This window comes from Scyliorhinus torazame, chromosome 23 (assembly GCF_047496885.1).
Source record: "Scyliorhinus torazame isolate Kashiwa2021f chromosome 23, sScyTor2.1, whole genome shotgun sequence".
NCBI lineage: Eukaryota > Metazoa > Chordata > Chondrichthyes > Carcharhiniformes > Scyliorhinidae > Scyliorhinus > Scyliorhinus torazame.
Window position 1 is genome coordinate 15,200,129 of NC_092729.1, and position 23,057 is coordinate 15,223,185.

The 23,057-nt window shown below is 46.9% G+C and overlaps 2 long non-coding RNA genes and 1 other non-coding gene across 3 annotated transcripts in view; 2 read left to right on the forward strand and 1 right to left on the reverse strand.

Moving 5' to 3' along the window:
- Positions 1-23,057, forward strand: part of LOC140399571 (uncharacterized) — a 586,817-nt gene that overhangs the window by 326,248 nt on the left and 237,512 nt on the right. The gene's annotated exons all lie outside the window — the stretch shown is intronic.
- Positions 12,100-23,057, reverse strand: part of LOC140399568 (uncharacterized) — a 600,283-nt gene continuing 589,325 nt past the window's right edge. The window contains exons 5-6 of the long non-coding RNA XR_011937722.1: positions 12,584-12,679; positions 12,100-12,494 (exon numbers count right to left, since the gene is read on the reverse strand). This is a non-coding gene — a long non-coding RNA (uncharacterized lncRNA). The remainder of the gene's footprint in view (positions 12,495-12,583; positions 12,680-23,057) is intronic.
- LOC140399799 (U2 spliceosomal RNA) lies at positions 17,037-17,226 on the forward strand. Its single transcript, XR_011937886.1, has one exon. It is a non-coding gene; the product is annotated as a U2 spliceosomal RNA (small nuclear RNA).

Below are 23,057 nucleotides of genomic sequence, written 5' to 3' on the forward strand. Positions count from 1 at the left end.
TTCTCTGTCTCTCTCATTCTCTTTTCCACCCTCGATATATGCTCTCTCAACAATCGATTTCTCTGTCTCTCACACTCTCTCTCCTTATTTTTCTCTTTCTATTTCCCTCTCATTCCCTATCTTTCTCTTTCTCTCCTTCTCCCTCGATGCAGCTCTCTCTCAACCCTCGATTTCTCTCTGTCAGTCTATTTCTCTCTTTCATTCTCTCTCCTTTTTCTATTTGCCTCTTTCCCCCTCTCTTTCTCTATCTTTCGAAATCTTTCTCCTTCGATATGGCTCTCTCTCAACCTTCAATGTATCTCTCCAGCTCCCTCTCTCTCGTTCTCCCCTTTTCCCCTCTCTTTCTCTCTCTTTCTCTCTCTCCCTCGATATAGCTCTCAACCCTCGATTTCGGTCCGTCTCTCTCTCTCAGTCTCTCTCTCCTGCTTTATCTCTTTCGCTTTCTCTCTGTTCCTCTTTCTCTCTCCTTATTTGACTCCTGCTCTTTATCTCTTTTTTTCTCTGTCTCTCTCTTTCTCACTCTCTCCCACAATAAATCTCTCAAATTTCAATTTCTCACTCTCTCCCCTTCCTTTTATTTCTCTTTCTCTCTCGTTCCCTCTCTTTCTAACTCTTTCTCTCTTTTTCTCTCGCTCCCTCGATATACCTCTCTCTCACCCCCTTTCTCTCTCTATTTCTCTCACTTTCTCTTTCTCCCTCTATTTCTCTTCTGTTTCTCTCGTTCTCACTCTCTTTCTCTCTCCCTCAATAGAGCTTTCAACACTCGATTTCTCTCTCTCTCTGTCCTTCCTTTTCTCTTTCACTATCTCCCTCTTTCCCTCTCTTTCTCTCTTTTCTCCCTCTCAACCCTCGATTTATCTCAGTCTCTCTCCTGCCTTTTCTCTCCTTTCTCTTTCTCTCTCCCTCGATATAGCTCTCCCAACCCTCGATTTCTCTCCTGCCTTTTCTCTCCTCTCTCTTTCTCTCTCCCTCGATATAGCTCTCCCAACCCTCGATTTCTCTCAGTCTCTCTCCTGCCTTTTCTCTCCTCTCTCTTTCTCTCTCCCTCGATATAGCTCTCCCAACCCTCGATTTTTCGGTTTCTCTGTCTCCTTCCTTTTCTCTTTCTCTCTCTTTCCCTCTCGTTCTCTTTTCTCTCTCTCTCACCCCTCGATTTCTCTCTCTTTCTCTCTCTCTCTCGCTCTCTCACTCTCTTTCTCTCTCATACTCTCTCTCCTTTTTCTCTTTATTTTTCTCGCTATTTTCCTCTCTTTCTCTATCATTCTCTCTCTTTCTCTCTCCCTCAATACAGCTCTCTCAAGCCTCGGTATCTTGCAGTCTCTCTCTCCATCTTTTTTCATTTTCTCGGTCTCTCTCTTCCCCTCTCTCTCCCTTTTTTCTCTTTCTCTTTCTCTCTCTCTCCCTTGCTATCGCTCTCTCTCAACTCACAATTTCTCTCTCTCTGGCTCTCTTTTTCTCTTTCTCTTTCTTTCTCTTCTTTCTCTCTTTTTACCTTTCTATTTTCTTCTCTGTCTCTCTCAACGCTGGATTTCTCAGTCTCTCCCTCTCTCTCTCTCTCTGTCACTCACTCTCTCCTTAGTTTTCACTTCCTCTTTCCCTCTCAGTCCCTCTCTACTTTTTCTCATTTTATTTACCTCTTTCCTTCTCTTGCTCTCTCCTTCTCTCTCTTTCACACTCTCTCCCACAATCTCTCTCTCTCTCTCTCAAACCTCAAGTTCTCTTTCTCTCCTTTTTCCCTTTCTCATTCTCTCTCTTTCATTCTTTTCTCTCTCGCCCCCTCCATATAGCTCTCTTATGCACCGAATTCTATCTCTCTCCCTCCCCGTCTCTCTCTCTCACTTTCTCTCTCTCTCTCCTTATTTTTCGATTCTCTTAGTCTCCTTCTCCCTCTATTTCCCACTTTTCTCTCTTTCTCTCTATCGTGCTTTTTCTCTTTCTCGTTCTCACTCTTCCTATTTCTCTCTATTTCTCTCCTCTCTCTCTCTCGCTGCCTCTCTTTTTTTCTCTCTCTCTCTCTTTCTCGCTCTCTCTCTCTGTCTCTTTTCTCTTCCTCTGCCTCTCTTTTTCTTTGTCCCTCCCTTGATATAGCTCTCTCCCAACCCTCGATTTCTCTCTCTCTACTTTTTCTCTTTCTCTCACTTCCTCTGTCCTTCGAGATAGCTCTCTCCCAACCCTCGATTTCACTCTCTCTACTTTTTCTCCTTGTCTTTATCTCTTTTTCCATTTATTTCTCTCTCTCTTTCTCACTGTCTCCCACAATATATCTCTCTCTCAAACTTCAATTTCTCTCTCCTTCTTTTTCTCTTCCTCACTTTCCTCCTCTCTCTCTCTCTGTACATATATATGCTCTCTATTTCCATCTCCCTCTTGTTTTCTCTTCCTCTTTCTCTCTTTTTCCCTCTATTTCTCTCTCCCTTTGTCTTTTACTATTTCTTTTTCATTCTCTTTTCTTCACTTTCTCTCTTTCTCTCCCTCTCCCTCGATGCAGCTCTCTCTCAAGTCTCGATTTCTCTCTGTCCCTCTATTTCTCTCCTTCATTCTCTCTCCTTTTTCTCTTTGTCTCTTTTTCCCGCTCTATCTCGATCTCTCCCTCCCTTTCTCCCTCGATACGGCTCTCTCTCAACCTTCAATGTTTCTCTCCATGACTTCCGGGTCGCGGCGATGCGGAGCTAAGCCGCGCGAGTCGGCAGCTCCCGCAGAAACGGACTTTTGGGCCCAACGGACCTGTAAAAAAAAAACAACCCGTGGGGAAGAACGGAGGAAGTCCCCTACAGACCTGCATGGACCGGACCCGCAGTGAAACGGCGAGGAAAGAGGCCCTGGAGCAGCGGGAGAAGAAAGAAGAAAAAAACAAAATGGCGGTGCCCACGGACAGAGAGGAGATGAAAGAGTTCATCAAGTGCTGCTTCGAGGAGCTGCGTAAGGAGATGGTGGCGCCTATACTGGCAATGGTGGGAAAACTTGGAGCAACTCAGAAAGCCCAAGAGGTGAAGATTCAGGAGATCCAGGAAAAAGTGAGTGAGAACGGCGACGAGCTCGTGGGCCTGGCGGAGAGAGTGGAGCGGCACGAGGCGCGGCACAAGACGTGGACGGGAAGACTCGAAGACCTGGAGAACAGATCGAGGAGAAACAACTTGAGGATCCTGGGTCTCCCAGAAGGAGTGGAGGGGGCCGACGCCGCGGCATATGTGGGCACAATGATCGGGACGCTGATGGGCGTGGAGGCCCCCCCCGGGATTGCTGGAGCTGGAAGGGGCGCTCCGGGTGCTAGTGAGGAAGCCCAAGGCAAAAGAGCCGCCAAGGGCGATGGTGGTGAGATTTCACCGGTTTACGGACAGAGAGAGGGTCCTGAAATGGGCCAAGAAGGAACGGAGCAGCAAGTGGGACAATGCAGAGATCAGAATATACCCGGACTGGAGCACGGAGGTCGCTAAGCGGAGAGCGGGTTTCAACCGGGCCAAAGCGGTGCTGCATCGGAAAGGAGTGAAATTTGGAATGTTGCAGCCAGCGCGACTGTGGGTCACATAATGGCCAACACCACTACTTCGAAACGCCCGAAGAGGCGTGGACCTTTATACTAACTGAAGAATTGGACTCTAATTGAGGGTTTGTGTGGGAGGGGGGTGTTTGAGGGGTGAAGTATGATGTTTGTTGTACATAGGGGGTCAACCACGCGCAGGAAAGGATATATGGGCTGGGGGAGAGGGACAAGGCCTGACAGGAGCAGCGCCATGGGGGGGCGGGGCAGGCTTTGGGAAGCGCGGGGGTTTTCCCGCGCGCGGCAGCATAAAAAAAAAAGGGCGGGAAGGGGACAATGGAATGTACATTGATTGGGAGAGTCCCACACGGGGGGGGGGTTAAAGGGATGGCGGGGGAAGCCGGGGTCAGCAGGTGTCAGCTGACTTACGGGAGGGATATGGGGGGAGCAAAAAAGCTAGACGGGGATCTAGCGGGAGGGGGGGGGGGAAGGGGGAGAGGCGGGAGGTGGGGAAGGGGGGGGGGGAAAGGGTTGCTGCCGCACTGGCCGAAAGAGAACGGGACACAGAAGAGGTGGCTGGGACGGGGGGAGACGTGGACAAGGGACTGGCCCAGAAAAGGAGATGGCTAGTCGCCGGGGGGGGGGGTGAGAGTCCCTCCAATCCGGCTGATAACGTGGAACGTGAGGGGCCTGAATGGGCCGGTGAAGCGGGCTCGAGTGTTTGCGCACTTGAAGGGAATGAAGGCAGATGTGGCAATGCTCCAAGAGACACACCTGAAGGTGGCGGACCAGGTCAGGTTAAGAAAGGGATGGGTAGGACAGGTATTTCACTCGGGATTGGACGCGAAAAATAGAGGGGTGGCAATTCTGGTGGGAAAGCATGTGTCATTTGAGGCCAAGACTATAGCGGATAATGGAGGGAGATACGTGATGGTGAGCGGTAGGTTGCAAGGGACATGGGTGGTGTTGGTAAATGTATACGCCCCGAACTGGGATGATGCTGGATTCATGAAGCGCATGTTGGGGCGCATTCCGGACCTGGAGGTAGGAGGACTAATAATGGGAGGGGAATTCAATACGGTGCTGGACCCAGCACTGGACCGCTCCAGATCAAGGACTGGAAAGAGGCCGGCGGCGGCCAAGGTACTTAGGGGGTTTATGGATCAGATGGGGGGAATGGACCCATAGAGGTTTGCAAGGCCGCAGGCCAGGGAATTTTCTTTTTTCTCCCACGTGCACAAGGCCTACTCCCGGATAGATTTCTTTGTTCTGGGCAGGGCGCTCATCCCGAGAGTGGAGCGGACGGAGTATTCGGCCATAGCCGTTTCGGACCATGCCCCGCACTGGGTGGAACTGGAGCTGGGAGAGGAGAGGGACCAACGCCCGTTGTGGCAGCTGGATGTGGGACTGCTGGCGGACGAGGTGGTGTGTGGGAAGGTGAGGGGGTGTATTGAAAGGTACTTGGAGGCCAACGACAACGGGGAGGTGCGCGTGGGGGTGGTATGGGAGGCGTTGAAGGCGGTGATCAGGGGAGAGCTGATCTCCATCAGGGCTCATAGGGAGAAGACAGAGGGAATGGAAAGGGCGAGGTTAGTGGGGGAGATCTTGCGGGTGGACAGGAGATACGCAGAGGCCCCGGAGGAAAGATTACTTGGGGAAAGACGACGGCTCCAGACGGAGTTTGACCTGCTGACCACGGGCAAGGCGGTGGCACAGTGGAGGAAGGCGCAAGGGGCGGCTTACGAGTACTGGGAAAAGGCTAGTCGGATGCTGGCGCACCAGCTCCGTAAGAGGGCGGCAGCGAGGGAAATAGGGGGAATCAAAGATGGAGGGGGAGCCACGGTTCAGAGTGCAACGGAAATAAATAAGGTATTTAAGGACTTTTATGAAGAGCTGTACAGATCCCAACCCCCAGGAGGGGAAGGAGGGATGAGGCAATTCCTGGACCAGCTGGGGTTCCCGAGGGTGGAGGAGCAGGAGGCGGTTGGTTTGGGGGCACCAATTGGGCTGGAGGAGTTGAGTAAGGGTTTGGGGAGCATGCAGGCGGGGAAGGCCCCGGGGCCGGACGGGTTCCCGGTGGAATTCTACAGAAAATATGTGGACCTGCTGGCCCCGCTACTAGTGAGGACCTTCAACGAGGCAAGAGAGGAGGGAACCCTGCCCCAGACAATGTCGGAGGCGACAATCTCCCTGGTCCTAAAGCGAGACAAGGATCCACTGCAATGTGGATCGTACAGGCCGATTTCGCTCCTCAATGTGGATGCTAAGCTATTGGCGAAGGTACTGGCCACTAGGATTGAGGACTGTGTCCCGGGGGTGATTCACGAGGACCAAACGGGATTCGTAAAGGGCAGGCAGTTAAATACCAATGTACGGCGGCTCTTAAACGTGATATTGATGACATCGGAGGAGGGAGAGGCGGAGATAGTGGCAGCTATGGACGCGGAAAAAGCCTTTGACCGAGTAGAGTGGGAGTACCTCTGGGAGGTGCTGCGCAGGTTTGGGTTCGGGGGAGGGTTTATTAGCTGGGTTAAGCTCCTTTACAGCGCCCCGGTGGCGAGCGTAGTGACAAACCGGCGGAGGTCAGAGTACTTTCGGTTGTACCGAAGGACGAGGCAGGGGTGCCCCCTGTCCCCCCTCTGGTTTGCATTGGCGATCAAACCCTTGGCCATATCACTTAGGGAGTCTCAGAAATGGAGGGGGATAGTCCGCGGGGGAGAGGAGCATCGGGTATCGCTATACGCGGATGACCTGCTGCTATACGTGGCGGACCCAATGGAGGGGATGGTGGAGGTCATGCAGACTCTTAGGGAGTTTGGGGAGTTCTCGGGCTACAAGCTTAATGTAGAGAAGAGTGAGCTTTTTGTATTACAGGCAGGGGACCAGGAAAGAGGGATAGGGGACCTACCGCTGAGGAGGGCGGAGAGGAGTTTTCGGTATCTGGGGATCCAGATAGCCAGAAGTTGGGGGGCCCTACATAAACTGAATTTGACGAGGGTGGTGGAGCAAATGGAGGAGGATTTTAAAAGATGGGACATGCTCCCGCTCTCGTTGGCGGGTAGGGTGCAGTCGGTCAAAATGGTGGTCCTTCCGAGGTTTTTGTTCGTGTTTCAGTGCCTTCCCATCGTGATCACCAAGGGCTTTTTCAAGAGAGTAGGTCGGAGTATTATGGGGTATGTGTGTGCAAATAAGACCCGAGGGTTAGGAGAGGGTTCTTGGAACGCAGCAGGGACCGAGGAGGGTTGGCTTTGCCAAACCTAGAGAGTTACTACAGGGCAGCAAACGTGGCGATGATCCGTAAGTGGGTTATGGAGGGAGAGGGGGTGGCATGGAAGAGGATGGAGATGGCGTCCTGTAAAGGAACGAGCCTGGGGGCGTTGGTAACGGCACCGCTGCCGCTCTCGCCGACAAAATACACGACAAGCCCGGTGGTGGCGGCAACATTAAAGATCTGGGGCCGGTGGAGAAGACACAGGGGTGCAATGGGAGCATCGGTGTGGTCCCCGATCAGGGGTAACCACCGGTTTGTCTCGGGGAAGATGGACGGAGGGTTCCAAGGCTGGCATCGGGCGGGGATAAGAAGAATGGGGGACCTGTTCATTGACGGGACATTTGCGAGTCTAGGGGCACTGGAGGAGAAGTTCGAGTTACCCCCGGGAAATGCATTTAGATATATGCAGGTGAGGGCTTTTGTGAGGCGACAGGTGAGGGAATTTCCGTTGCTCCCGGCACAAGAAGTTCAAGACAGGGTGATCTCGGGTGTATGGGTCGGGGAGGGCAAGGTGTCGGAAATACACCAGGAAATGAAAGAAGAGGGGGAAGCGCTGGCAGAAGAGTTGAAGGGTAAATGGGAGGAGGAGCTGGGGGAGGAGATTGAGGAAGGTCTGTGGGCTGTTGCCCTAGGTAGGGTTAATACCTCTTCCTCGTGTGCCAGGCTCAGCCTGATACAATTTAAGGTGGTTCACAGAGCGCACTTGCCGGGGGTGAGGTTGAGTAGGTTCTTTGGGGTAGAGGACAGATGTGGAAGGTGCTCAGGGAGCCCGGCGAACCATGTCCATATGTTTTGGTCATGCCCGGCACTGGAGGGGTTCTGGAGAGGAGTGGCGGGAGTAATATCTCAGGTGGTGAAAGTCCGGGTCAAGCCAAGCTGGGGGCTAGCAATATTTAGAGTAGTGGACGAGCCGGGAGTGCAGGAGGCGAAAGAGGCCGGCATTCTGGCCTTTGCGTCCCTTGTAGCCCGGCGAAGGATCTTGCTATTGTGGAAGGAGGCGAAGCCCCCTAGCCTGGAGGCCTGGATTAATGGCGGGGTTCATAAAATTGGAGAGAATTAAGTTCGCTTTGAGAGGGTCTGCGCAGGGGTTTTACAGGCGGTGGCAACCGTCCCTAGATTATCTCGCAGAGCATTAGAAGAAGGTCGATCAGCAGCAGCAGCAACCCTGGGGGGCGGGGGGGGGGGAGGGGGGAACGAGAGACTGTCTGAGGGGATGGACGAGCGGGAGATAGCATGGAGGGTGGGGGGAAACGGTACGCGCGGCCAAGAGCCAGTGTATAAAGCTATGTAAATATACCATCTTGCCTTGTATATATCTGGCTCAGGGAGAATTTGCGTTATTTTGTGACGGGGGGGGTTATTGTTTGTAAGGGGAAAAAATTGTGTTGTTAAAAAACCTTAATAAAAATATTTTTTTAAAAAAATATATATATTTTTTAAGACACCCAACACCTCGTCTTTTTGGATCTCAATGTGACCCAGGCTATCTACACCCCCTTCTCCAGACTCAACATCTATCAATTCCTTCTCTTTGGTGAATACTGATGCAAAGTATTCATTTAGTACCTCGCCCATTTCCTCTGGCTCCACACATAGATTCCCTTGCCTATCATTCAGTGGGCCAACCCTTTCCCTGGCTACCCTCTTGCTTTTTATGTACGTGTAAAAAGCCTTGGGATTTTCCTTAACCCTATTTGCCAATGACTTTTCATGACCCCTTCTAGCCCTCCTGACTCCTTGCTTAAGTTCCTTCCTACTTTCCTTATATGCCACACAGGCTTCGTCTGTTCCCAGCCTTTTAGCCCTGACAAATGCCTCCTTTTTCTTTTTGACGAGGCCTACAATATCTCTCGTTAATTATGTTAATTAAATTAATAATGTTAAAAGAAATTTACATCAAACGCAAATTGTCCAGTGACGATGTTCAATGCCGTGTATTATACATCACCAAGGAAGGTGGTACAGACATAAACACGGTCCCATAATGGGAAAAACGAGTGTGACGAGGCTCTGCTAATTGCGCCTGTTTCAGGAGTTTGGGCGTCCAGGGACAAACACTGTCTATATGCTGTGGCAGCAATTATTGATGAGAACTACAAACCAACAGATAACAGTTTATTCCAGTTGTGTCATTGAGACAGGAGAAATAGTTAAAATAGTTTAATATAGTCACAATTATTACCTCGATACTATTATATGGAGGTACAACTTTGTCTGTTCAGTTATGATGGAGTTTGAAATGGTAACTGCTCTCCCCATTCCTCTCGTCTTTATAATGCTGAAAGAGAGACAGAGGAAGTGGAGGACAGAAGGATAGGAGAGAGAATTGAGGATGTGCGTGGGGAGGCGAATGAGAGTTAGGAGAGAGGAGCTAAACTCCAGACCAAATCTAAGAGGGCCGCAGAGATCATTGCAATAAACCAAACTTTCTGATATCTAACATTAATGGAAGACGCTGAGAATTATCTGGTCCATTCCGCAGGATAATTAATGTCATCAGCAATCAGCTTATCCGCTGCAAAGGCGGATGGACACGGGAACAAATGTAAGGTGACTGGGGGAGCGAAAGTTGTGGATGAGGCACACTTTTACCGGAGATTAATGAAGGAGGTCAGAATGTGTGAAGAGCAGAGTCCGCAAGAAAACCCTTCAAGCGAAAGACAAATCAATCGGACATATTTGGAAAACTTGTACCTGAATAGACTCAGTATTCGGAATAAGATCAATGAGCAGACAGCACAAATAGATTCAAATGGGTATGATTTGCTGGGGTCACTGAAGCATGGTTGCAGGAGGACCGGGACTGGGAGATAAATGTCCAAGGGCACTCAGCATTCTGAAAGGATAGATAGAATGGAACAGGAGGTGGAGTTGCTGTATTGGATATAGAATTGGTATTGATAGAGTGGGGCAAGATGCCGATTCGAAATGGATGGAAACAAAACAATATCAGAATAAAAGCTCCTTGTAAAGTCAATGAGTCGACAGCACACATAGATACAAATGGGTATGGTTTGGAACGGATCACCTAGACATGGTTGGAACAAAGAACAATACAGCACAGAAACAGGTCGTTCGGCCTTCTAAACCTGTACCGGTCATGATACCAACCTTTCCCAAAACTCTCAGCCGTATCCCTCTATACCCACCCTAGCCATGTTATTTTGCAAGATGCCTTTTGAACGCCGTTAAGGTATTTGTTTTCACAATCTCCCCCGGCAACGCGTTCCAGGCGCACGCCACCATCTGTGTAAAAATCCTGCTTCGCACATATGCTCTAAGCTTTGCCCCACGGACTTTAAACCTATGTACCATGGTGCCTGACCCGCCTACCTTGGAAAGAGGGCCTGCCAGTCCAATTTAACAATGCCCCTCATGATATTATAGACCTTGATCAGGTCACCCCTCAACCTCCGTCTTTCTAATGAAAACAGTCCAATCAGCATCTCCGCCTAGGTAACACTATCCAGACCAGGCAAATCCCGGTCATCTGCACGCTCTCCAAAGCCTCCACATCTGTTCGGTAATGTGGCGTCCAGAATTGTGCGCAATATTCCAAGTGCGGCCTTACCAAGGTTCTATCCATGACTTGCTAGCTTTTATTCTAGTTTTTATACGAGGTGCCACGTCCAATGAAGGCAAGCATCCGTATGCTTTCTTCATTACATTGTCCACTTGTGTCCCGTTTTAAAAGATATGTGAACTTGCAGGCTCAGATCTCTCTGACTTTCTACATTCCTACGAGTTTTGCCATTTACTGTATATTTCCCCTCTATATTAAACCGATCCCGATCCAAGGTTCGAAACTGCACATGTCCTGCTGTATCCTCTAATGATCCTCAACACTATCTGCCACTCCACCGAACTTGGTGTCATCCATAAACCTATTGATCAGATCATTTACATTTTCCTCAATCATTCATCGATAGTCCAAACAGCAGAGCCCCAGCACAAATCCCCGTGGAACACCACTGGTCCTTACCTTTCATTCGGAAAAACATCCTTTTTATTGCTACCCTCTGCCATCCGTGACAGAGCGAGTTCTGTAGCCATCTTATCATTTCACCTCAGGTCCCGTGTGACTTCACCTTTTGTACCAGTCTGCCATGAGGCACTCGTCAAAGGTTCTGTTACAGAAATTTCAAGTACCCAATTCATTATTTTTCCAATTAGCGGGCAATTTAGAATGGCGAATCCACTCACACTGCACATCTTTGGGTTTTGGAGGCGAAACGCACGCAAACACGGGGAGTATGTGCGATCTCCACACAGACAGTGACCGAGAGCCGGGATTGAACCTGGAACGTGGAACCATTTATTGAAAAAACAGCATGTGGTAAAATTATGAAGGCGTTCTCCTGTTGATGGTTCCACGTTGCAGTAATGATGACGTCAATGAGATCGCAATGTACAACCGTTAAACAAAACTATTTCAGTTGGTTACACGGAATGTTATTAAAATTTTGCTTTAGAGACATAGAGTCATGGATGTTTAGAACCTGGAAACAAGGCCTTTGGCCCAGCTTGACCATGCCACATAGTTTCTATCACTAAGCTAGCCCCATTTTCACGAATTTGGACCATATTCCTCTATACCCACCCTGCCTATGTACCTGTCTACCTGTTTTTTAAATGACAAAATCGCACCCACCTCTACTACTGCCTCTGGAATCCCATTCCAGATGTACACCACCCGCTGTGTGAAGATATTTTCTCTCGGGTCTCTTTTGTATATCTCCCCTCTCACCTTAAACCTATGCCCTCTAGTTCTAGGTTCCTTCACCATGGGGAAAAAAGAGGACTATCGAACTAATGTATTTCCTCATTATTTTGTAGACGTCTATAAGTTCACACCAAATCCTCCAATGCTCCAGGGAAAAAGGTCTCAGCCTATCCAGCCTCTCCTTAGAACTCAGACCATGAAATCCTGGTACCATCTCGTAAATCCCCTCTGCGCTTTCCAGTTTAACAATATTCTTCCTATAATAAGATTAGCAGAATGGAACATAGTATTCCATGTGTGGCCTTCCGAATGCCTTGTTCAACTTCGACAAGACGTTCCAACCCCTGTATTCAATATTCTAACCAATACAGCCTGGCATTCTGAATGCCTTGTTCACCAACCTGTCCACCTGGGACTCCACCCTCAAGGAGCTGTGAGCCTGTTCTCCTAGATATCTTTGTTCTGTAACACTCCCCATCACCGTACCATTAACTGAATCGGTCCTGCCCTGATTTGATTTACCAAAATGCATTTCCTCACATTTATCCAACTTAAACTCCACCTGCAATTCATCGGCCCACTGGCCCAAATGGTCAAAATCCTGTTGCAATCTTATATTATCTTCTTCACTATCCACTAAGCCACCAGAACTCAAACTCCTTGACAAATATGCAACAAGTGCACAGTTTGTGGATGAGATCTTACATTATCTTTGGGTCGGTTTTACCAGTTTAACCCGTCTGAAATTCAGCGGATTAAAAATTTCAAATGTAAGTTACACCAAACTCAAATTGCCCACGGATTTTCTTCAACTCTTTTTATTAACATCAGCAATGAAGCTGGAACATGAATAACCACGGTCCCTTGATGGGAAGAGTAAGTGCGATGAGTCTCTGCTCATTCAGTCTGTTTGAGGTGACTCTTCAAATTTCACTCAGGGTTTTTGGGCGTCTCGGAGCCAACAGACAGTTATATTCATGGCTCCTGTCTCCATGCTGCGGCCATTAATTGTTTTCAGAGAACTACAAGAAAACAGATAATAGTTTATTCCAGTTGTGTCACTTAGTCAGGAGAAATAGTTACAATAGCTTCATATATTCACTATTATTACCTCAATAATATTGTATGGAGGTTCGTCTTTCTCTTTTCATTGATGATCGAGTATAAAATGGTAACTGCTCTCTCCAGTCCTCTGGCGTTTCTAATGCTGAAGGAGAGATAGAGAAAGTATGGACTGAGGATAAGAGAGAGAGTTGAGGACGAGAGAGGGGAGGAGAATGAGAGATAGGTTAGACGAGCAAAACTTTACATCAATTCTGTGGGAACGCAGGGATCATTGCAATAAACCAAACTTCCTGATACTTAACATTGATGGAATACGCTGAGAATGATCTGGTCTATTCCGCAGGAAAATGAATATCATCAGCAACTACCGTGTGTTCTGCTGACACATGTCACAGAGCAACTTCAGCCTCTGTTCCCTGACATCATCTTCTGTTTAGATTACATTTTCTGGAGACATGTTAGAGACCACAGATACACTGCAGTATATCAAACAGCTAATATACACCAAGGAATTCTCTAAAGTGATCTATGACCTCTGAAAAAACATCCATATCTGAGGACGATGAGAAATGCTTTGAGTATAATGACTGTTGGAAGTGGCTGTGGGCTGGGACAGAATTTCATGTGGATTCTGAGCAGTGATCTCCAGTTTCTTTTAATTCCGGCTGTCGGTTAATAGATTAACTCCAGTTGCTTCCATATTTCTTAATCTCCTCTCTGACATAAATCTCCCAATCCAGTTTTACATATTGTCAGTTGCCATTTCAAAGTAGTGACTGTGTTACGGCTGTAGGGTAAACAGAACACAGGTGTTAAAGGGACAATATTTGCCTGACAAGCGGAGGTGACCTTGTTCCCTCAGTGTTGGGTTTGGTCACAGCTCGGGAGAAACATTGCTTTGGTTTGTGTCAGTGGAAAGACAGTGTCAGAGTGAGAAGAATGCTGAGCAGAAGCTGCCAGGATTGGTTGAAAACCTAAACACAGAGCAGCTTCAGTATCTGTTCCATGACATCATCTGCTGTTCAGAGTTACATTTTCTGGAGACATATTAATGACCATCCATATCTGAAGACGCTCTGAAGGCAGTTCGCTGACTCTGTCAAGATGAACTTCCGGACCAACATTCACTCCGCCCCACACAGGAACCCACAATTGCCGAGGCCGAAATCAACTGCCTTACTGGGACTGTTTGACGTGGGGCGTTGCTTATAGTTGCTTTGTACCTTTTTCTCCATTGAATCGCTGCGCAATTTGATGCCCTTTTGTGGGCCGGACCTCTCCTTTCTTCCACAACCAAATTCCATCAATATCAAACTTTCTGACAGGATCAGGATTTACTCTGTGTTTCGGTGATTAATGTCGTTCTATCTCCCATTTAAATTGTGCAGAAGGTATTCCTTCCATGTTATATTCCATTTTTTAAAAATGTGATTTGGTTTCTATCTGTACAGCCTAAATTCTGAGAAAGAGGAACAGAAGAAATGCAATTGATGTGAGCTAGCTACGAAACTCGGAGACACAGTTGCAGAATATGAACCATGTGTACAAGCGAGCTGGCGATCCAGGACACACTATCAGAATAAGAATCATCATGTGTATAAGCTAGCCAGGGAGCGATGAGACACAGTTAAATAATAATTATCATGTATATTAGTTCGCTGGAAAAATGGAGACGTAGTTGCACAATAAGGAACATGTGGATAGGTTGGCTGGGGAACGACGAGGCACAGCGACAGAATAATAGTCATGTATATAAGTTGGCTGTGGAACGAGGAGACACAGTTACAGAATAACGGCCATGAGTCTAAGCTAGAAGAGAACAAGGACACCCGGTTACAGACTAATGATCATGTATATAATCCAGCTAGTGAACTAGGAGACATGTTCACAGAACAAGGGTTATTTATTTAAGCTCGCTGGGGAACTATAAGGCACAGTTACAGAATTATGTTCAAATATATAACCTAGCTGAAGAACAGGCGACACATTAGACGTATGGCCATTTATATAGGCTATCTGGGGATCCAGGAGAGACAGGTAAAGAATAGGGATCATGTAACCACAACCACACGGCACCTCTCTCCTCACACTGCCAGTAAAACAGCCCATCACCAGCCAGACTCACCCTGATTTGTCATCCTGCATTACCAGGGTCGTTGGCTATTTATGTTACCATTGGAGATGGTCGCCGGCCACTTTGGGTTTTGTGTGTGTATGTGTGTGGGTGGTGGGGCCGGCGATGCGAGGCCAAGAGGTTACTCTGGGAGGGGCAGCTACCACCTCAGGAGAACTGCAGCGGCCCCTGGGAATCGGGAGGAGGTAGAGGAGAAGGAACGCCACCAACTACAATGGGGAAAAGACTAGAAAAGATCTCAAATGAAATAAATCCGCTGACACAAGCATTATTTTAATGTTTCCTAAATTATTGAAACTTCCAAGTTCATGAAATGGAGAAATTCTCTTTATCAGTCATTAAAAAAAGTAAACGACCTCAGCACCAACATTCAGAATAATAGGGCAGCATTGCCGAGGCCCACTCACCTGCGCCATCCCGGAACCCTGCCTAACCGCCAACAACCCTCCAAATCGCTTCTCACCCCCCGCTGAGGGGTGGAGGACTCTTTAGTCCGTTGTATAAAAGGTCGGTCAGGAAGGTATCCACCAGGGGAGAAACCCAGCTGCTTCTGAGTGATTCCCCCATGACCAATCAGCTGAGTCTAGTGGGAAATGTCTGAATCACACACACCATTACCAATCTCCACCTAGTGGGGAATGTCTGAATCACACATACCTTTACCAATCTCCACCTAGTGGGGAATGTCTGAATCACACACACCTTTACCAATCTCCACCTAGTGGGGAATGTCTGAATCACACACACCTTTACCAATCTCCACCTAGTGGGGAATGTCTGAATCACACACACACCTTTACCAAACTCCACCTAGTGGGGAATGTCTGAATCACACACACCTTTACCAATCTCCACCTAGTGGGGAATGTCTGAATCACACACACACCTTTACCAATCTCCACCGAGTGGGGAATGTCTGAATCACACACACCTTTACCAATCTCCACCTAGTGGGGAATGTCTGAATCACACACACCTTTACCAAACTCCACCTAGTGGGGAATGTCTGAATCACACACACCTTTACCAAACTCCACCTAGTGGGGAATGTCTGAATCACACACACCTTTACCAATCTCCACCTAGTGGGGAATGTCTGAATCACACACACGTTTACCAAACTCCACCTAGTGGGGAATGTCTGAATCACACACACACCTTTACCAATCTCCATCTAGTGGGGAATGTCTGAATCACACACACACCTTTACCAAACTCCACCTAGTGGGGAATGTCTGAATCACACACACCTTTACCAATCTCCACCTAGTGGGGAATGTCTGAATCACACACACACCTTTACCAATCTCCACCGAGTGGGGAATGTCTGAATCACACACACCTTTACCAATCTCCACCTAGTGGGGAATGTCTGAATCACACACACCTTTACCAAACTCCACCTAGTGGGGAATGTCTGAATCACACACACCTTTACCAAACTCCACCTAGTGGGGAATGTCTGAATCACACACACCTTTACCAATCTCCACCTAGTGGGGAATGTCTGAATCACACACACGTTTACCAAACTCCACCTAGTGGGGAATGTCTGAATCACACACACACCTTTACCAATCTCCATCTAGTGGGGAATGTCTGAATCACACACACACCTTTACCAATCTCCAACTAGTGGGGAATTTTCTGACGTAATTAAGGGGTGGAGCCAGGGCTGAAGCTGACAGGACTGCCAAATGCATCCCGAACACGCCTATTTTTAATAGCACAGCACGAGTGGTTAGAATCTGCAATGCGCTGCCTGAGAGTTTCACCAATAAGAAGTCTTACAACACCAGGTTAAAGTCCAGCAGGTTTGTTTCAAATCAGTAGCTTCCAGAAGACTGCTCCTTACCAAACCTGTTGGACTCTAACCCCGTGTTGTCAGACTCCTTACTGTGCCCACCCCAGTCCAACGCCGGCACCTCCACATCCTGAGAGTTCCAAGCCTGCCTTTCAAAAGGGGAATTATCTGATGGGGAAATATTTGCAGGGCTCTGGGAGAAGGCAGGGCGAGTGGCAGCAGCCGAGTTCCTTCCCCCTGCTGCTGCCCATTCAAGGGTTTTCCAAAGCTTGCTCTGCAGCAGCTGCCTGTGACAGTGACATGCGTGTGGATAGGCACCGCCCGCGCCCATCCGATTGGCGGCCCGCTCCTCATCTACATACGTGTCACGCGGTCCGGCTGAAAAAGGGGGAAAGAGGCCGGTTCTGTAAATGTGAATCTCCTGTTCCGATGAGAAAGGCCAGGGAGCAATAAGCCAAGAGGGAAAGTCTCAGTGTTGACATCGGAAAGTCTTTGAATGCTGTCAGTCCGCTGTCAAAGAGGGAAGGCATAAGACACTTGGGCAACTCCAGAGCGCTGGGCATCGCTTCTCGGCCTTTTGGCTCAGATCAAGTGTAGTTTTTGTTCTTTTCAGTTTAATATCTGGAATGTCCCTTATCGGGGACCGTATGTTAAATTGATTTTTACAGCAGGGAGATGGACCCGGGACTTGCTCCGTCCACTCCGCGCATCGACCTGATATGGCAGTGTCTCCGGGATTGGTGCACACCCTCCTTTATGGGGAATTTCCAAGTCAAAAAACAAATTGCAAAGACAACGCTGTCCTTTATCTCATTTTCCTCTCATCCTTTTCACTCATTCACTCACAAAACAAAATTACTGCCCATTCTCCACCTCCCACACACTAAATACACCACACATTTAATAACAGATAGACTGGAGTGAGTTACGACTGGAATCTAATCGAGGAGTTTGGGTGGTTTATATATAGAATAACAGATACCCGGGAGTGAGTTACGACTGGAATCTAATCGAGGGGTTCGGGGTGGTTTATATATAGAATAACAGATACCCGGGAGTGAGTTACAGACTGAAATCTAATCGAGGGGTTGGGGATGGTTTATATATAGAATAACAGATACCCGGGAGTGAGTTACAGACTGGAATCTAATCGAGGGGTTCGGGATGGTTTATATATAGAATAACAGATACCCGGGAGTGAGTTACAGACTGGAATCTAATCGAGGAGTTCAGGGTGGTTTATATATAGAATAACAGATACCCGGGAGTGAGTTACAGACTGGAATCTAATCGAGGGTTTCGGGGTGATTTATATATAGAATAACAGATACCCGGGAGTGAGTTACAGACTGGAATCTAATCGAGGGGTTCGGGATGGTTTATATATAGAATAACAGATACCCGGGAGTGAGTTACAGACTGGAATTTAATCGAGGGGTTCGGGGTGGTTTAAATATCGAATAACAGATACCCGGGAGTGAGTTACAGACTGGAATCTAATCGAGGGATTCAGGGTGGTTTATATATAGAATAACAAATACCCGGGAGTGAGTTACAGACTGGAATCTAATCGAGGGGTTCGGGGTGGTTTATATATAGAATAACAGACACCCGGGAGTGAGTTACAGACTGGAATCTAATCGAGGGGTTCAGGGTGGTTTATATATAGAATAACAGATACCCGGGAGTGAGTTACAGACTGGAATCTAATCGAGGGGTTCAGGATGGTTTATATATAGAATAACAGATACCCGGGAGTGAGTTACAGACTGGAATCTAATCGAGGGGTTCGGGGTGGTTTATTTATAGAATAACAGATACCCGGGAGTGAGTTACAGACTGGAATCTAATCGAGGGGTTCAGGGTGGTTTATATATAGAATAACAGATACCCGCGAGTGAGTTACACACTGGAATCTAATCGAGGGGTTCAGGATAGTTTATATAAAGAATAACAGATACTCGGGAGTGAGTTACAGACTGGAATCTAATCGAGGGGTTCAGGGTGGTTTATATATAGAATAACAGATACCCAGGAGTGAGTTACAGACTGGAATCTAATCGAAGGGTTCGGGGAGGTTTATATATAGAATAACAGATACCCGGGAGTGAGTTACAGACTGGAATCTAATCGAGGGGTTCAGGGTGATTTATATATAGAATAACAGATACCCGGGAGTGAGTTACAGACTGCAATCTAATCGAGGGGTTCGGGGAGGTTTATATACAGAATAACAGAGACCCGGGAGTGAGTTATAGACTGGAATCTAATCGAGGGGTTCGGGGTGGTTTATATATAGAATAACAGATATCCGGGAGTGAGTTACAGACTGGAATCTAATCGAGGGGTTCGGGGTGGTTTATGCATAGAATAACAGATATCCAGGAGTGAGTTACAGACTGGAATCTATTCGAGGGGTTCAGGATGGTTTATATATAGAATAACAGATACCCGGGAGTGAGTTACAGACTGGAATCAAATCGAGGGGTTCGGGGTGGTTTATATATAGAATAACAGATACCCGGGAGTGAGTTACTGACTGGAATCTAATCGAGGGATTCGGGGTGGTTTATATATAGAATAACAGATACCCGGGAGTGAGTTACAGACTGGAATCTAATTGAGGGGTTCAGGATAGTTTATATATAGAATAACAGATACCTGGGAGTGAGTTACAGACTGGAATCTAATCGAGGGGTTCGGGGTGGTTTATATATAGAATAACAGATACCCGGGAGTGAGTTACAGACTGGAATCTAATCGAGGGTTTCAGGGTGGTTTGTATATAGAATAACAGATACCCGTGAGTGAGTTACAGTCTGGAATCTAATCGAGGGGTTCGGGGTGGTTTATATATAGAATAACAGATACCCGGGAGTGAGTTACAGTCTGGAATCTAATCGAGGGGTTCAGGATGGTTTATATATAGAATAACAGATACCCAGGAGTGAGTTACAGACTGGAATCTAATCGAGGGGTTCAGGATGGTTTATATATAGAATAACAGATACCCGGGAGTGAGTTACAGACTGGAATCTAATCGAGGGGTTCAGGGTGGTTTATATATAGAATAAAAGATACCCGGGAGTGAGTTACAGACTGCAATCTAATCGAGGGGTTGGGGATGGTTTATATATAGAATAACAAATGCACAGGAGTGAGTTACAGACGGGAATCTAATCGAGGGTTTCGGGGTGGTTTATATATAGAATAACAGATACCCGGGAGTGAGTTACAGACTGGAATCTAATCGAGGGGTTTGGGATGGTTTTTATACAGAATAACAGATACCCGGGAGTGAGTTACAGACTGGAATCTAATCGAGGGGTTCGGGGTGGTTCATATATAGAATAACAGATACCCGGGAGTGAGTTACAGACTGGAATCTAATCGAGGGGTTCAGGGTGGTTTTTATACAGAATAACAGATACCCGGGTGTGAGTTACAGACCGGAATCTAATCGAGTGTTTCAGGATAGTTTATATATAGAATAACAGATACCAGGGAGTGAGTTACAGACTGGAATCTAATCGAGGGGTCAGGGTGGCTTTGATATAGAATAACAGATACCCGGGAGTGAGTTACAGACTGGAATCTAATCGAGTGTTTCAGGATAGTTTATATATAGAATAACAGAGACCCGGGAGTGAGTTACAGACTGGAATCTAATCGAGAGCTTCAGGATCGTTTATATATAGAATAACAGATACCCAGGAGTGAGTTACAGACTGGAATCTAATCGAGGGGTTCGGGGTGGTTTATATATAGAATAACAGATACCCGGGAGTGAGTTACAGACTGGAATCTAATCGGGGGGTTCAGGATGGTTTAGAAATAGAATAACAGATACCCGGGAGTGAGTTACAGTGGAATCTAATCGAGGGGTTCAGGGTGGTTTATATATAGAATAACAGGTACCCGGGAGTGAGTTACAGACTGGAATCTAATCGAGGGGTTCAGGGTGGTTTATATATAGAATAACAGATACCCGGGAGTGAGTTACAGACTGGAATCTAATCGAGGGGTTGGGGTGGTTTATATATAGAATAACAGATACCCGGGAGTGAGTTACAGACTGGAATCTAATCGAGGGGTTCGGGGTGGTTTATATATAGAATAACAGGTTCCCGGGAGTGAGTTACAGACTGGAATCTAATCGAGGGGTTCAGGATAGATTATATATAGAATAACAGATACTCGGGATTGAGTTACAGACTGGAATCTAATCGATGGGTTCAGGGTGGTTTATATATAGAATAACAGATACCCAGGAGTGAGTTACAGACTGGAATCTAATCGAGGGGTTCGGGGAGGTTTATATATAGAATAGCAGATACCCGGGAGTGAGTTATAGACTGGAATCTAATCGAGGGGTTCAGGATAGTTTATATATAGAATACCAGATATCCAGGAGTGAGTTACAGACTGGAATCTAATCGAAGTGTTCGGGGAGGTTTATATATAGAATAGCAGATACCCGGGAGTGAGTTACAGACTGGAATCTAATCGAGGGGTTCGGGGAGTTTTATATACAGAATAACAGATATCCAGGAGTGAATTACAGACTGGAATCTAATCGAGGGGTTCAGGATGGTTTATATATAGAATAACAGATACCCGGGAGTGAGTTACAGACTGGAATCTAATCGAGGGGTTCGGGGTGGTTTATATATAGAATAACAGATACCCGGGAGTGAGTTACTGACTGGAATCTAATCGAGGGATTCGGGGTGGTTTATATATAGAATAACAGATACCCGGGAGTGAGTTACAGACTGGAATCTAATCGAGGGGTTCAGGGTGGTTTGTATATAGAATAACAGATACCCGGGAGTGAGTTACGACTGGAATCTAATCGAGGGGTTCGGGATGGTTTATATATAGAATAACAGATACCCGGGAGCGAGTTACAGACTGGAATCTAATCGAGGGTTAGGGGTGGTTTATATATAGAATAACACATACCCGGGAGTGAGTTACAGACTGGAATCTAATCGAGGGGTTCGGGGTGGTTTATATATAGAATAACAGATACCCGGGAGTGAGTTACAGACTGGAATCTAATCGAGGGGTTCGGGGTGGTTTATATATAGAATAACACATACCCGGGAGTGAGTTACAGACTGGAATCTAATCGAGGGGTTCAGGATTGTTTATATATAGAATAACAGAGACCCGGGAGTGAGTTACACACTGCAATCTAATCGAGGGGTTCAGGATTGTTTATATATAGAATAACAGATACCCGGGAGGGAGTTACAGACTGGAATCTAATCGAGGGGTTCAGGGTGGTTTATATATAGAATAACAGATACCCGGGTGTGAGTTACAGACTGGAATCTAATCGAGGGGTTCGGGGTGGTTTATATATAGAATAACAGATACCCGGGAGTGAGTTACAGACTGGAATCTAATCGAGTGTTTCAGGATAGTTTATATATAGAAAAGCAGATACCCGGGAGTGAGTTACAGACTGGAATCTAATCGAGGGGTTCGGGGTGGTTTATGTATAGAATAAAAGATACCGGGGAGTGAGTAACAGACTGGAATATAATCGAGGGGTTTGGAATGGTTTATATATAGAATAACAGATACCCGGGAGTGAGTTACAGACTGGAATCTAATCGAGGGGTTCGGGGTGGTTTATATATAGAATAACAGATACCCGGGAGGGAGTTACAGACTGGAATCTAATCGAGGGGTTCGGGGTGGTTTATATATAGAATAACAGATACCCGGGAGTGAGTTACAGACTGGAATCTAATCGAAGGGTTCGGGGTGGTTTATATATAGAATAACAGGTACCCGGGAGTGAGTCACAGACTGGAATCTAATCGAGGGGTTCAGGATAGTTTATATAAAGAATAACAGATACTCGGGAGTGAGTTACAGACTGGAATCTTTTCGAGGGGTTCAGGGTGGTTTATATATAGAATAAGAGATACCCAAGAGTGAGTTACAGACTGGAATCTAATCGAGAGGTTCGGGGAGGTTTATATATAGAATAGCAGATACCCGGGAGTGAGTTACAGACTGGAATCTAATCGAGGGGTTCGGGGTGGTTTATATATAGAATACCAGATATCCAGGAGTGAGTTACAGACTGGAATCTAATCGAAGGGTTCGGGGAGGTTTATATATAGAATAACAGATACCCGGGAGTGAGTTACAGACTGGAATCTAATCGAGGAGTTCGGGGTGGTTTATATATAGAATAACAGATACCCGGGAGTGAGTTACAGACTGGAATCTAATCGAGGGGTTCAGGGTGATTTATATATAGAATAACAGATACCCGGGAGTGAGTTACAGACTGGAATCTAATCGAGGGGTTCGGGGTGGTTTATATACAGAATAACAGTGACCCGGGAGTGAGTTACAGACTGGAATCTAATCGAGGGGTTCAGGGTGGTTTATATATAGAATAACAGATACCCAGGAGTGAGTTACAGACTGGAATCTAATCGAAGGGTTCGGGGAGGTTTATATATAGAATAACAGATACCCGGGAGTGAGTTACAGACTGGAATCTAATCGAGGGGTTCAGGGTGATTTATATATAGAATAACAGATACCCGGGAG